This window comes from Microtus pennsylvanicus, chromosome 3, assembly GCF_037038515.1.
Source record: "Microtus pennsylvanicus isolate mMicPen1 chromosome 3, mMicPen1.hap1, whole genome shotgun sequence".
Classification (NCBI taxonomy): domain Eukaryota; kingdom Metazoa; phylum Chordata; class Mammalia; order Rodentia; family Cricetidae; genus Microtus; species Microtus pennsylvanicus.
In genome coordinates, this window is record NC_134581.1 from 100606138 (window position 1) to 100619929 (window position 13792).

Consider the following 13792-nt stretch of genomic DNA (forward strand, 5'->3'; position numbering starts at 1 on the left):
TTTCATTTGTGTTAGAGTAAATCAAGCTTTCCTGAAGATCAGAGTGTAAAACAAACACCCTGGTCAGCCTCACAGACCAGGCAGTGAGATCACACACCTTTAATCCAAGTTGCCAGACTAGTTTGTCATAGAAACTGGGCGGGAGTGGTACACGCCCTTAATCCCAGCCCTAGAGAGGGATATAAGACAGGAGGAGACAGCTCTCAGCCAGTCTCATTCTGAGGATTCCTCTAGGCAGGATCGCCACCGCACTGGGACTAAAAATTTTCATTTAAAAGAAGTTTTAAGGCAGAATAGTGGCGGCGAATTCTGCATTGAGTTAGTTGGCTGCTGGAGGAGCGGGCTGAGCCATGGCGACTATGGTGGAGGAGGTCCAGAAGCATACTGTACACACACTGGTGTGGAGGTCACTGAAGAGGACCCATGACATGTTTGTAGCTGATAATGGAAAACCTGTGCCTTTAGATGAAGAGAGTCACAAGCGGAAGATGGCAATCAAGCTTCGTAATGAGTATGGTCCTGTCTTGCATATGCCCACTTCTAAAGAGAACCTTAAGGAGAAGGAACCTCAGAACGTGGCCGAGTCATATCCCCATAAACAGTATCCTGCCAATCAAGGACAAGATGTTGAATACCTGGTGACAGGTACACGTCCATACCCGCCAGGACCCGGTGTTGCCCTGACTGCCGCCACCAAGGTCCAGAGAATGCCCAGTGAGTCAGCCGCACAGTCCTTAGCTGTGGCGTTGCCGAATCAGGCCAGAGCTGATGCAAATGGTACTGGACCTGCTGGGAGTGAGTACCGACACCCAGGAGCTTCTGACCGTTCCCAGCACACGGCAGTGAAGTCTGTGGTCATGGAGGCCGGCAATACCAAGAACGCTGCATTAAAGGCTAAAAAAGCCCGTACCATGCCCAGACCCCAGTGGCACCCACCGTGGAAACTCTGTAGGGTTATCAGTGGGCATCTTGGCTGGGTTCGGTGCATTGCCGTGGAACCTGGCAATCAGTGGTTCGTTACTGGCTCTGCCGACAGAACTGTCAAGATTTGGGACTTGGCTAGTGGCAAATTGAAGCTGTCCTTGACTGGGCACATCAGCACGGTGCGTGGTGTGATTGTGAGCACGAGGAGCCCCTACTTGTTCTCTTGTGGAGAAGACAAGCAAGTGAAGTGCTGGGATCTTGAGTATAACAAGGTTATACGGCACTATCATGGCCATCTAAGTGCAGTGTACGGTCTGGATTTGCATCCAACAATCGACGTCCTGGTGACTTGTAGTCGAGATTCAACTGCACGCATCTGGGACGTGAGGACTAAAGCCAGTGTGCACACGTTGTTCGGACACACAAATGCAGTTGCTACCGTGAGATGCCAGGCTGCAGAACCACAGATTATCACCGGGAGTCACGATACCACAATACGATTATGGGATCTGGTGGCTGGAAAGACAAGAGTGACATTGACGAATCATAAGAAATCTGTCAGGGCTGTGGTCTTACATCCACGACATTACACATTTGCATCTGGGTCTCCAGATAACATAAAGCAGTGGAAGTTCCCTGACGGAGGCTTCATTCAGAATCTCTCCCGTCACAACGCCATCATCAAACACGCTGGCAGTCAATGCCGACGGAGTGCTTGTGTCTGGAGCTGACAATGGCACCATGCACCTTTGGGACTGGAGAACTGGCTACAATTTTCAGCGGGTCCATGCTGCTGTCCAGCCAGGGTCTCTGGACAGTGACTCGGGAATATTTGCTTGCGCTTTTGATCAGTCGCAAAGCCGCTTGCTAACAGCAGAAGCTGACAAAACCATCAAAGTTTACAGGGAGGATGAGACTGCCAGGGAAGAAACTCACCCAGTCAGCTGGAAACCAGAGATTATCAAGAGGATAATCTGAGTCAATTGGGAGCATGGGGACCTTGGGGGACGGTTGAAGGGAGGAGGGGAGAGGCAAGGAGAGGAGCAGAGAAAAATGTAGAGCTCGACAAATATCAATAAAAATTTAAAAAATTAAAAAATAAAAAGAGGAATTTATTCTTTTTTATGTGTAGGTGAACCTACATGTCTGTGAGAATATGGAAACCAAAGGGTGTTCTTTGGTTGCTGTTCACCTTAAGTTCTCTCTCTCTCTCTCTCTCTCTCTCTCTCTCTCTCTCTCTCTCTCTCTGTTTTGTTTGCTTTTGTTTCTCAAGATGGGGGTTCTCTGTGGAACAACCCTAGCTGTCCTGGAACTAGCTCGAACCCACAGAGATCCACCTGCCTCTGTCTCCAGAGTGCTGGGATTAAAGGCCTTGTGCTATCACTGCCTGGCCTGTTTGTTTTAAAGGATTTATGTGGATGAATGTTTTCCCCACATATGCACTATGTTGGATCCCTTGGAACTTGGGTTATGAATTGCTGTGAGCCACGCTGGGTGCTGGGAACTGAACCTGCATCGATTACAACAGCAGTAAGTGCTATCGAGCTGTTTCTTCAGTCCCTTACTTATTCTTTGAGGCAGGGTCTCTTATGGATCCGGAACTTGACATGTGGGTGTGGCTGCCAGCTCTCAGAATCTGCCTCTCCAGGGCTGGTTTTATAAGCATGGTCTGTCCAACCTGACTTCTTTTTTAATAGAGTCTCCATGAACCAAATTCATTTCCTCACAAGAGCACTTTGTGGCTGAGCCATCTCCATAGCTCCCGCTATTCATAAATATTAGGTTTAAGAGCTGCCTCAGGACGGGAGGTGTAGCTCTTGGTAGAGTCCTTGCCCGGTATCTGCTTTGCTTCTCCTTTCAGTGTTATCTTGTGACTGAAAGCAACTTGGGGTAAGTGAAGTTAAAACAAGCCAGGACCAGCTGCTGCCTAGGAATGGTACTGAGTACAGTGGACTGGGATCTTCTAAGTCAATGAGCCTCCCCGCATTAAAAAAAAAAAAAATCCCACAAAATCCCCACAGGCCAAACTATTTTTTGTTTTTTGTTTAGTGGAGACAGGGATTCTCCATAGCTTTGGAGCCTGTCCTGGAGCTAGCTCTTGTAGACCAGGCTGGCCTCGAACTCACAGGGATCCGACAGCCTCTGCTCCCGAGTGCTGGGATTAAAGGCATGCACCACCACCGCCCAGCAAGGCCCATCTGTTTTTGGCAATCCCACAGTTGTGGTTTCCTATCCCAGGTGACAATAGTTTACTGTTAAGTTGACAGAAATGATTACTCTGTATATATGAATGCACCTATGGGGCTCAGAGGCCAGTTTCATGGATTTTGCTCTCTCTCCTGTACATGGATGGGTCCGAGATCTCAAACTCAGGTTGGTATGCTGGTGTGGCACACAGTGCCTTTACCCCCACCTCACTGTCCTGTCCTCGTCTTGACCACCTACTGAGAAACATTCTAAGGAATAAGGAAGGGCTCCCTTGAGCCCTGACCTTGGATTACTTGGCCTTTGGATTTTCCAGAGACAGCCAGGAAACACAAAGTTTTAAGAACATAGTAAGCAGGGCCAGGCGGTGGTGGCTCCTGCCTTTGAAACCAGCACTCAAGAGGGGGGCAGAGACAGGTGGATCTCTGTGAGTTCAAGGAGAGCCTGGTCTACAAGAGCTAGTTCCAGGACAGGTTCCACTACATTCCCCATTACTTCACTCATTGCAGTTGGGGTCAGAAACAGGTACTCAGTGAGAAGCACCTGCGCATGGGCACATACAAACCAGGCCTTTGCGTCGTTTCCAGGATGTCCAGGGCCTGATTTTATGCACATCACAGTCTAGCTAATGGTTGGTTTGTCATTTCACTTCCTCTTAGAACTTCGGAACAGCCTTTGTAGCCTGGAACCCAGCAGCTCTCAGTTCCATGCCCACAGCCTTGGGCGAGAGGATCTGTTCCTTCAGGGCCCCAAATCTTGTGAGTGACCTGTAAGGACTGTGATAAGGATGAGCTAGATGAACCGTCCTTCCGAGGCAGCCTACTCTGCCTCTCATTTCTGACATTTATAGATACACGTTTGACTCCAAGTTCAGGTGAACTCGGAAAGCAATGATTTCCCCGTTGTGGTGAGTAGAATGGGTTCAGATGCTGGTCTGAGGCAGTATTGATGAGATTGCAGAGGAGCGTGTGGTACCCTGGTGCTCACTAGATCTAGGCAGTCACACTGTCAGACTGCTTATTGTAGTGATATTTCATTTGTGTTTTAGTAAATCAAGCTTTCCTGAAGATCAGAGTGTAAAACAAACACCCTGGTCAGCCTCACAGACCAGGCAGTGAGATCACACACCTTTAATCCAAGTTGCCAGACTAGTTTGTCATAGAAACTGGGCGGGAGTGGTACACGCCCTTAATCCCAGCCCTAGAGAGGGATATAAGACAGGAGGAGACAGCTCTCAGCCAGTCTCATTCTGAGGATTCCTCTAGGCAGGATCGCCACCGCACTCGGACTAAAAATTTTCATTTAAAAGAAGTTTTAAGGCAGAATAGTGGCGGCGAATTCTGCATCGAGTTAGTTGGCTGCTGGAGGAGCGGGCTGAGCCATGGCGACTATGGTGGAGGAGGTCCAGAAGCATACTGTACACACACTGGTGTGGAGGTCACTGAAGAGGACCCATGACATGTTTGTAGCTGATAATGGAAAACCTGTGCCTTTAGATGAAGAGAGTCACAAGCGGAAGATGGCAATCAAGCTTCGTAATGAGTATGGTCCTGTCTTGCATATGCCCACTTCTAAAGAGAACCTTAAGGAGAAGGAACCTCAGAACGTGGCCGAGTCATATCCCCATAAACAGTATCCTGCCAATCAAGGACAAGATGTTGAATACCTGGTGACAGGTACACGTCCATACCCGCCAGGACCCGGTGTTGCCCTGACTGCCGCCACCAAGGTCCAGAGAATGCCCAGTGAGTCAGCCGCACAGTCCTTAGCTGTGGCGTTGCCGAATCAGGCCAGAGCTGATGCAAATGGTACTGGACCTGCTGGGAGTGAGTACCGACACCCAGGAGCTTCTGACCGTTCCCAGCACACGGCGGTGAAGTCTGTGGTCATGGAGGCCGGCAATACCAAGAACGCTGCATTAAAGGCTAAAAAAGCCCGTACCATGCCCAGACCCCAGTGGCACCCACCGTGGAAACTCTGTAGGGTTATCAGTGGGCATCTTGGCTGGGTTCGGTGCATTGCCGTGGAACCTGGCAATCAGTGGTTCGTTACTGGCTCTGCCGACAGAACTGTCAAGATTTGGGACTTGGCTAGTGGCAAATTGAAGCTGTCCTTGACTGGGCACATCAGCACGGTGCGTGGTGTGATTGTGAGCACGAGGAGCCCCTACTTGTTCTCTTGTGGAGAAGACAAGCAAGTGAAGTGCTGGGATCTTGAGTATAACAAGGTTATACGGCACTATCATGGCCATCTAAGTGCAGTGTACGGTCTGGATTTGCATCCAACAATCGACATCCTGGTGACTTGTAGTCGAGATTCAACTGCACGCATCTGGGACGTGAGGACTAAAGCCAGTGTGCACACGTTGTTCGGACACACTAATGCAGTTGCTACCGTGAGATGCCAGGCTGCAGAACCACAGATTATCACCGGGAGTCACGATACCACAATACGATTATGGGATCTGGTGGCTGGAAAGACAAGAGTGACATTGACGAATCATAAGAAATCTGTCAGGGCTGTGGTCTTACATCCACGACATTACACATTTGCATCTGGGTCTCCAGATAACATAAAGCAGTGGAAGTTCCCTGACGGAGGCTTCATTCAGAATCTCTCCGGTCACAATGCCATCATCAACACGCTGGCAGTCAATGCCGACGGAGTGCTTGTGTCTGGAGCTGACAATGGCACCATGCACCTTTGGAACTGGAGAACTGGCTACAATTTTCAGCGGGTCCATGCTGCTGTCCAGCCAGGGTCTCTGGACAGTGACTCGGGAATATTTGCTTGAGCTTTTGATCAGTCACAAAGCCGCTTGCTAACAGCACAAGCTGACAAAACCATCAAAGTTTACAGGGAGGATGAGACTGCCAGGGAAGAAACTCACCCAGTCAGCTGGAAACCAGAGATTATCAAGAGGATAATCTGAGTCAATTGGGAGCATGGGGACCTTGGGGGACGGTTGAAGGGAGGAGGGGAGAGGCAAGGAGAGGAGCAGAGAAAAATGTAGAGCTCGACAAATATCAATAAAAATTTAAAAAATTAAAAAATAAAAAGAGGAATTTATTCTTTTTTATGTGTAGGTGAACCTACATGTCTGTGAGAATATGGAAACCAAAGGGTGTTCTTTGGGTGCTGTTCACCTTAAGTTCTCTCTCTCTCTCTCTCTCTCTCTCTCTCTCTCTCTCTCTCTCTGTTTTGTTTGCTTTTGTTTCTCAAGATGGGGGTTCTCTGTGGAACAACCCTAGCTGTCCTGGAACTAGCTCGAACCCACAGAGATCCACCTGCCTCTTTCTCCAGAGTGCTGGGATTAAAGGCCTTGTGCTATCACTGCCTGGCCTGTTTGTTTTAAAGGATTTATGTGGATGAATGTTTTCCCCACATATGCACTATGTTGGATCCCTTGGAACTTGGGTTACGAATTGCTGTGAGCCACGCTGGGTGCTGGGAACTGAACCTGCATCGATTACAACAGCAGTAAGTGCTATCGAGCTGTTTCTTCAGTCCCTTACTTATTCTTTGAGGCAGGGTCTCTTATGGATCCGGAACTTGACATGTGGGTGTGGCTGCCAGCTCTCAGAATCTGCCTCTCCAGGGCTGGTTTTATAAGCATGGTCTGTCCAACCTGACTTCTTTTTTAATAGAGTCTCCATGAACCAAATTCATTTCCTCACAAGAGCACTTTGTGGCTGAGCCATCTCCATAGCTCCCGCTATTCATAAATATTAGGTTTAAGAGCTGCCTCAGGACGGGAGGTGTAGCTCTTGGTAGAGTCCTTGCCCGGTATCTGCTTTGCTTCTCCTTTTAGTGTTATCTTGTGACTGAAAGCAACTTGGGGTAAGTGAAGTTAAAACAAGCCAGGACCAGCTGCTGCCTAGGAATGGTACTGAGTACAGTGGACTGGGATCTTCTAAGTCAATGAGCCTCCCCGCATTAAAAAAAAAAAAATCCCACAAAATCCCCACAGGCCAACCTATTTTTTGTTTTTTGTTTAGTGGAGACAGGGTTTCTCCATAGCTTTGGAGCCTGTCCTGGAGCTAGCTCTTGTAGACCAGGCTGGCCTCCATCGCACAGGGATCAGATGATCTTGTTATCTGTGTTTGGCTTTTGTAACTGTCTCCATCTCCTGAGAAAAGAAGCTGTAATGATGATGATGCTGTGAATATACATGTGTCTGTAGTTATAATTATAAACATTTAAAAATCAGTTAGGAATCGTACTAATTTAGAAAAGTGACAGTATTAAGTTCTTTTCTGATATCTTTAACCTCACAAGTCATGTGAGGGTTGACTAGACTTTTAGTACCAGCCATGGTTTCAATCTTGTTGAGTAGGTCTTACATCCATGTAGACAGCTGGTCGTTTGCCTCCAAAGTGTTTATTCTCTTACTGAACCTATGTGGATAACTTGCATTAATGTTTTGGTTCAAATGTATCACAGTTGACTAGGACATTTGACTTACTTCCCTCCCTTGACAGCATACATAGCACCTTGGTATTAGCTTACAGAGAGCAAACTTGATTCCTTCTAGCCCTGTGTCCAAAGTGCCTGATGTCTTCAGCAATAGGAACTTCCTTGATGGAGGAAGGTCATTGGCTAATAAAAGAAACTGCCTTGGCCCATTTCATAGGTTAGAACATAGGTGGGTGGAGTAATCAGAACAGAATGCTGGGAGGAAAAGGAAGTGAGCTTAGACGCCATGCTCCACTCTCCCAGGCAGATGCAATGAAGTTGGACCAAGGATGGACATAGGCTAGTGCACCTCGGGGCTACACACATTAATAGAAATGGGCCAGGCAGTGTTTAAATGAATACAGTTTGTGTGTTGTTATTTCGGGGCTTAAGCTAGCCAGGCGACCAGGAGCTGGGGTGGCAGGAATGCAACCTGCAACTCCTTCAACACTTCCTTCTATTTCTTTTTTTAAAAATATTTATTTATTTATTATTTATACAATATTCTGTTGTGTGTCTGCCTGCAGGCCAGAAGAGGGCATCAGATCTCATTTCAGATGGTTCTGAGCCACCATGTGGTTGCTGGGAATTGAACTCAGGACCTTTGGAAGAGCAGGCAATGCTCTTAACCACTGAGCTGTCTTTCCATCTTCCTTCTACTTCTTGGAGGCAACAAAAGGAAAACAAAAGTAGTCTATATTACTTTAAATGTACTTGGATTCCCCTTACCAATCTCTCAAAAGGGATTTTCTAAGTCTGGCAATTGGATTTTTGTTAGATCGTATATGTCTCCCAGGGAAGATTATTATTATCCCAAGTTTTATAATTTTATTTAAACTCTGTACATATGTACACACATATATCTATCATGTAAGTTTAGATAAATAACAGATGATCCCTTAAGACTTTTTCAAAAAGTCTTATTTTTATTTTTAGCTCTTCATTCTTTCTCTTTTTGTACTGGCATTGATTATAGCTTTCCATTAAATATCCCACACATATTTTCCATTTCTCCCTGCATATCACCTTTATTCAGCTACTTCCATCCAGTATTTTATAGATCTCTTCTCAAACCCTACACCTCCTGCCAATGTAGATTTTTTACTTTTTTTGTTTTTTTGAGACAGGGTTTTTCTGTAGCTTTGGAGTATATTCTGGTACAAGCTCTTGTAGACCAGGCTGGCCTTGAACTCACAGAGATCCATCTACCTATGCCTCCCTAGTGCTGATATTAAAGACATACACCATCATATCCCAGCAGTTTTTTTTACTTCTGTTTAATTTGTTTTCACATTTTGGCAGTATTATTGGTTATATATGCATGTATGAAGATTTTGAGCTAGAAACTACAGAAAAAGGACCATTTAGCATTTATTTTTCTGGGCCTGTTATGTCACTGAAAATATTATCTAGTTCTGTTGATTAACCTGCACACTTCACAATTTAATTTTTCTTCATTAATGAAAGGTATTTAATAGTATATAAGTACAACATTGTCATTATCCATTCACCAATTGAAGGGTATGGGGGTAGTTTGTATTTCCTAACTTTTGGTAATAGAACAGTAATTGACAATATGAAGCAGATACTTGTGAAGTACTATTTTGAGTCCTTTGAACATATGTCAAGAAGTGGACACCTGGGTCTCATTGTGGATGTATTTGTAGCTTTCAGAGGATTCTTCAGTGATTTTGAGAATGGCTGTATTAGTTTGCATTACTGTCAACAAATAATGAGATTTCTTTTTTCCTCACATCTCACCAGCATTTGATGCCATTTGATTTGTTGATCTTAATCATTATGACTTCAGTGAGATGAAATATCAGAGATATTTTATTGTCATCTCCCTAATTGTTCAAAATGAAAAACACGTTTGACATGAATATTAGCCATTTATTTCTTCTATTGAAAATTATATATTGAAATCTCTAGCTCTTTTTTCATTAAGTCATTTATTGACTCTTTGTTGAGTTCTTTATATGATTTGGATATAATTTTTTTGTCAGGCATATAGCTAGAAATCATGTGTCCTTATCTGTTGAAGCCCAGGAGGCAAATTCTCAGGTCTGCACCCAGGGTAGCATAAAGAATGCCTTCTCAGAACAACGACAAACTTCGGGAAAAAATTTTTCTCTATCTTTGGGCTAGACTTTTCTATTTGTGGGTAAATAAGGAAACACATGCTTTCTGGTAGTAACTTAAGAAAACGGGGAAAATCACACACTTTCCTGATGGTAACTTTCTTTTTTACTTCATCCTGAATAATCTCTCTTTTTTAACAAACTTTCTACACAGTTACATCACTTTTCATGCAATTACATCTCTCGCTTTACATACATATACCTCTCCTGAACAGTTATACATATTTAAACACAGTCTCTCCCCCAGCTATATGTACTTTCTACACAGTCACACATTTCTATATGCAGTTACATATATTTCATATAGTTCCATTCTCCACACATTCTCCATGCAGCTATATGCCTTCATACTTCTTCTTTATGCAGCCACACCCCTCTCCACCCAATTAGTTACATTCTCCACATAGCCATATACTTCTTCCTTCACATACAGCCCTCATACACACATATCTCTCTTCTATACAACTACTGTTTTTTTTATTTATCTACATTACTATCTTTGTGCCAGGACCATACAGTTTTTGTCACTATAGCTCTGTTATATATGCAAGTCCTCCCCAGCATTGTTTTTATTTCCCTCACAATATTTTTCAATTTCTGTAAAGAATGTTTTAGATATTTTAATTGGAGTTTATTTTAATGCTAAATTTATTTTGTAAAATTTTCCTTTAGACCATATCAGTTCAACCGATAATGATCATAGGCAACCTTTCTATTTCTAGTCTTTCTCAAGTTTCTTCAGAGACATACACTTTTAGAATTAGAATTTGTGGGAGTGGCTGACGAATGTTAGTTGTAACTTGAGACTCTCACCACAAGAGGGAGCCCATGTCCTATACCACCTGGATGACCCTGAACCATAGACTGTATATCCCTGAGACCTAGAAGACCTAGAGTAGAACCAAACATGACAGGGAAAAAAAATCACTGAAATGATGTCTAATAATATTATCCTGTATTCATACAGCATAATGAATACATTATGCTCATCATCATCATATTATAGGTCTCTTCATCAGAGAGGCTTCCTCCAGTAGCTGGTTGGACTGAATGAAGAGACCGGCAGAAAGACAGGGTCTAAATTGGTAATCTACATTGGATTACTCCCCTTTGAGATCAGGGAACCTCACAGAAGAGTATCGATCATAGGAGTCAGAGGGAATGGAGAACACAAACAGAATATGGCCCACCAAAGCAACTAAACAGGCCCCACATGGCCTCATAGACTGATATGGCAAGCACAGTTCCTGTGTGGGTCTACACCAGGCCCTCTCTGTACATGTTATGACTATTAATTTGGTGTTTTCTTTTGTATAATTCCTAACAGAAGGAGAGGGTATATCTCTGACTGTTTTGCCTGCACTTGAGACTGTTATCCTCTATTGGGGTGCATTGTCCAGCCGTGATATAAATGCTTTTGATTTGTCATATTGTGCTGTAGGAAATCCTTCACCCAGTAACCTTTAAGTTACCAGCCCACTTGGGCATGAACTCTTATACTATAAATGCCGATTTAAAGTACACACTCCCTCTCTCTTCTTGCTGCTGGATTTTGTTCCCGTTTCCCCATTCATGCAGATGACTGTGATCTGTGAGTCTACCCCTAAATAAATAACCCTTTATTATACTCAATTCTGAACTAGTGTAGGATTTCATTTTAATTCATCTTCATCTGGAGCTCAAGGTGGATCCCAACTTCACATCTACTGGGTAGACAAGTCTAAAAGGCCCAAAAGGTCCATGGCTCAGAAGGTCTCCCACCTCTGCCCACCTGGCTTGATTTCATCTACTAAGCAGATTTTGCAAAACCATGGCACAGCAGAGCTAAGCACAGTGACTTGTGAATGTTTCTCCCCACACTGCCGCTTTCCCTGCCATGGATATTGACTTGTGCAGCTTCCAGTTTGTGTTCCCTGCCCTAGAACTCTGGGCTCCTTGCTCCCTGTATGGAATTGATTTCATTGCTTTTAATTTGTGAAGCAAATCATATTTGTCAGTATTTAATCAGGCACCAAGGCAGGAAACCAAAGTGGTACATAGGACTGTTTGTGTCACCACCAGTCACAACACAGCCGATTGCATCTCTTTGCCATGTGGCTGAAACTGTGAAACCTGCTGGACAATAAAGATTATTACACCTTCAACAATTTACTGAAATCTCATAACTAAGCTAACTATTTGATTAATAAATAAGTTAATAAACTTGAAAGTCATATAATGACAGTATTACCATCCAAGAATTTAATAAACTTTTACTTATACTGTGAATTGTATTCTGTAAGGCTTATATGGTTTTTCCAGTATAGCCATTTATTGGATATTGGGACTAAGCATTTTCATATTATATCCTTAAGAAATGATTTGATAACAGAGCCAAGAATGTACTTTAGAAATGATACAGTATTTACAGTTTAATAATGGACATCTAGAAGACAAGATTAATACCATTGAAAATCAAAAGTTAACTTAATACCGTTGAAAAGGATAGCTTTAATTTGACAGACAAAATTCAATCCATGTCAAAAGGTACTGAGAAATTATCTGAAAGAATTCATGTTGCTGAATTTGATAATCAATATCTGTTAAAAAGTTATAAAAGGATTGTAGATAGAGTATCTCTCCAGGAAGGCAATCTGTACACTATCCAAATAATGTCCAAGGATGATATGTTATTTTTAAAAGAAAAACTTCATGCCTTGGAACCACATGTAGGGAATGAGGACCAGAGGCTGGGTGTCTCAATGAAATTACTAGAAATATATACAGGCCAGGAGATCCAGGCTTGACAAAAGACAGTAGTACAAAGGTTTGAAAAAAATGAGGAGATTATAGGAGCTGATGAGCAGGAAAAGAAGGCACAAGGACAAGATTCAACATCACCAGTAGTTGTCAGAGATGACTTACCCAGGGTTTTAGCTTCCTACCCTGCAACCAACTCTGAAAAAGCATCAACTTCAAAATGCCCAATAGGATCCAAAGAAGGTAGATAGATACCTATAGGAATGAATGATCTAAAAAATAAATTAAGCAAGCAGTATTATCTTATGGCTTGCATTCCATATTTGTTAGAGAGATGGTAACAGCATAGGCTCCAGGTATTAAGGCTACCTTACACAAATGGCTTCAGTTAGTTTAAGCAGTCCAGGAAGATGGGCCCCAACTGCCTAGAAATGCTATTTGAGAGAAGAGGCAAAAATTTTATTTATTTTTATTTTTTTTGAATTCCAGAATATTTATTTATCTTTTATCTTTGTTTTTTTTTAAATTTATTTATTTATTAAAGATTTCTGTCTCTTCCCCGCCACCGCCTCCCATTTCCCTCCCCCTCCCCAATCAAGTCCCCATCCCTCATCAGCCCAAAGAGCAATCAGGGTTCCCTGCCCTGTGGGAAGCCCAAGGAACCACCACCTCCATCCAAGTCTATAGAGGTGAGCATCCAAACTGCCTAGGCACCCACACAGCCAGTACTTGCAGTAGCATCAAAACCCCCTTGCCATTGTTCTTGAGTTCTCAGTGGTCCTCATTGTCTACTATGTTCAGAGAGTCCGGTTTTATCCCAGGCTTTTTTCAGACCCAGGCCAGCTGGCTTTGGTGAGTTCCCGATAGAACATCCCCCTTGTCTCAGTGTATGGGTGCACGCCTCGTGGTCCTGAGTTCCTTGCTCGTGCTCTTTCTCCTTCTGCTCCTGATTTGGACCTTAAGATTTCAGTCCGGTGCTCCAATGTGGGTCTCTGTCTCTGTCTCCTTTCATCACCTGATGAAATATTAATATTCAGGAGGATGCCTATATGTTTGTCGTTGGATTCACCTTCTTATTTAGCTTCTCTAGGATCGCGAATTATAGGCTCAATGTCCTTTATTTATGGCTAGAAACCAAATATGAGTGAATACATCCCATGTTCCTCTTTTTGGGTCTGGCTTACCTCACTCAGGATAGTTTTTTCTATTTCCATCCATTTGTATGCAAAATTCAAGAAGTCCTTGTTTTTTTACTGCTGAGTAATACTCTAATATGTATATATTCCATACTTTCTTCATCCATTCTTCCATTGAAGGGCATCTAGGTT

The 13792-nt window shown here is 43.6% G+C and overlaps 2 pseudogenes; both read left to right on the forward strand.

Moving 5' to 3' along the window:
- The first annotated feature begins 358 nt into the window (after positions 1 to 358).
- LOC142846842 (pleiotropic regulator 1 pseudogene) lies at positions 359 to 1902 on the forward strand (annotated as a pseudogene).
- Positions 1903 to 4518: 2616 nt separating this feature from the next.
- LOC142846843 (pleiotropic regulator 1 pseudogene) lies at positions 4519 to 6061 on the forward strand (annotated as a pseudogene).
- The last annotated feature ends 7731 nt before the right edge of the window (positions 6062 to 13792 follow it).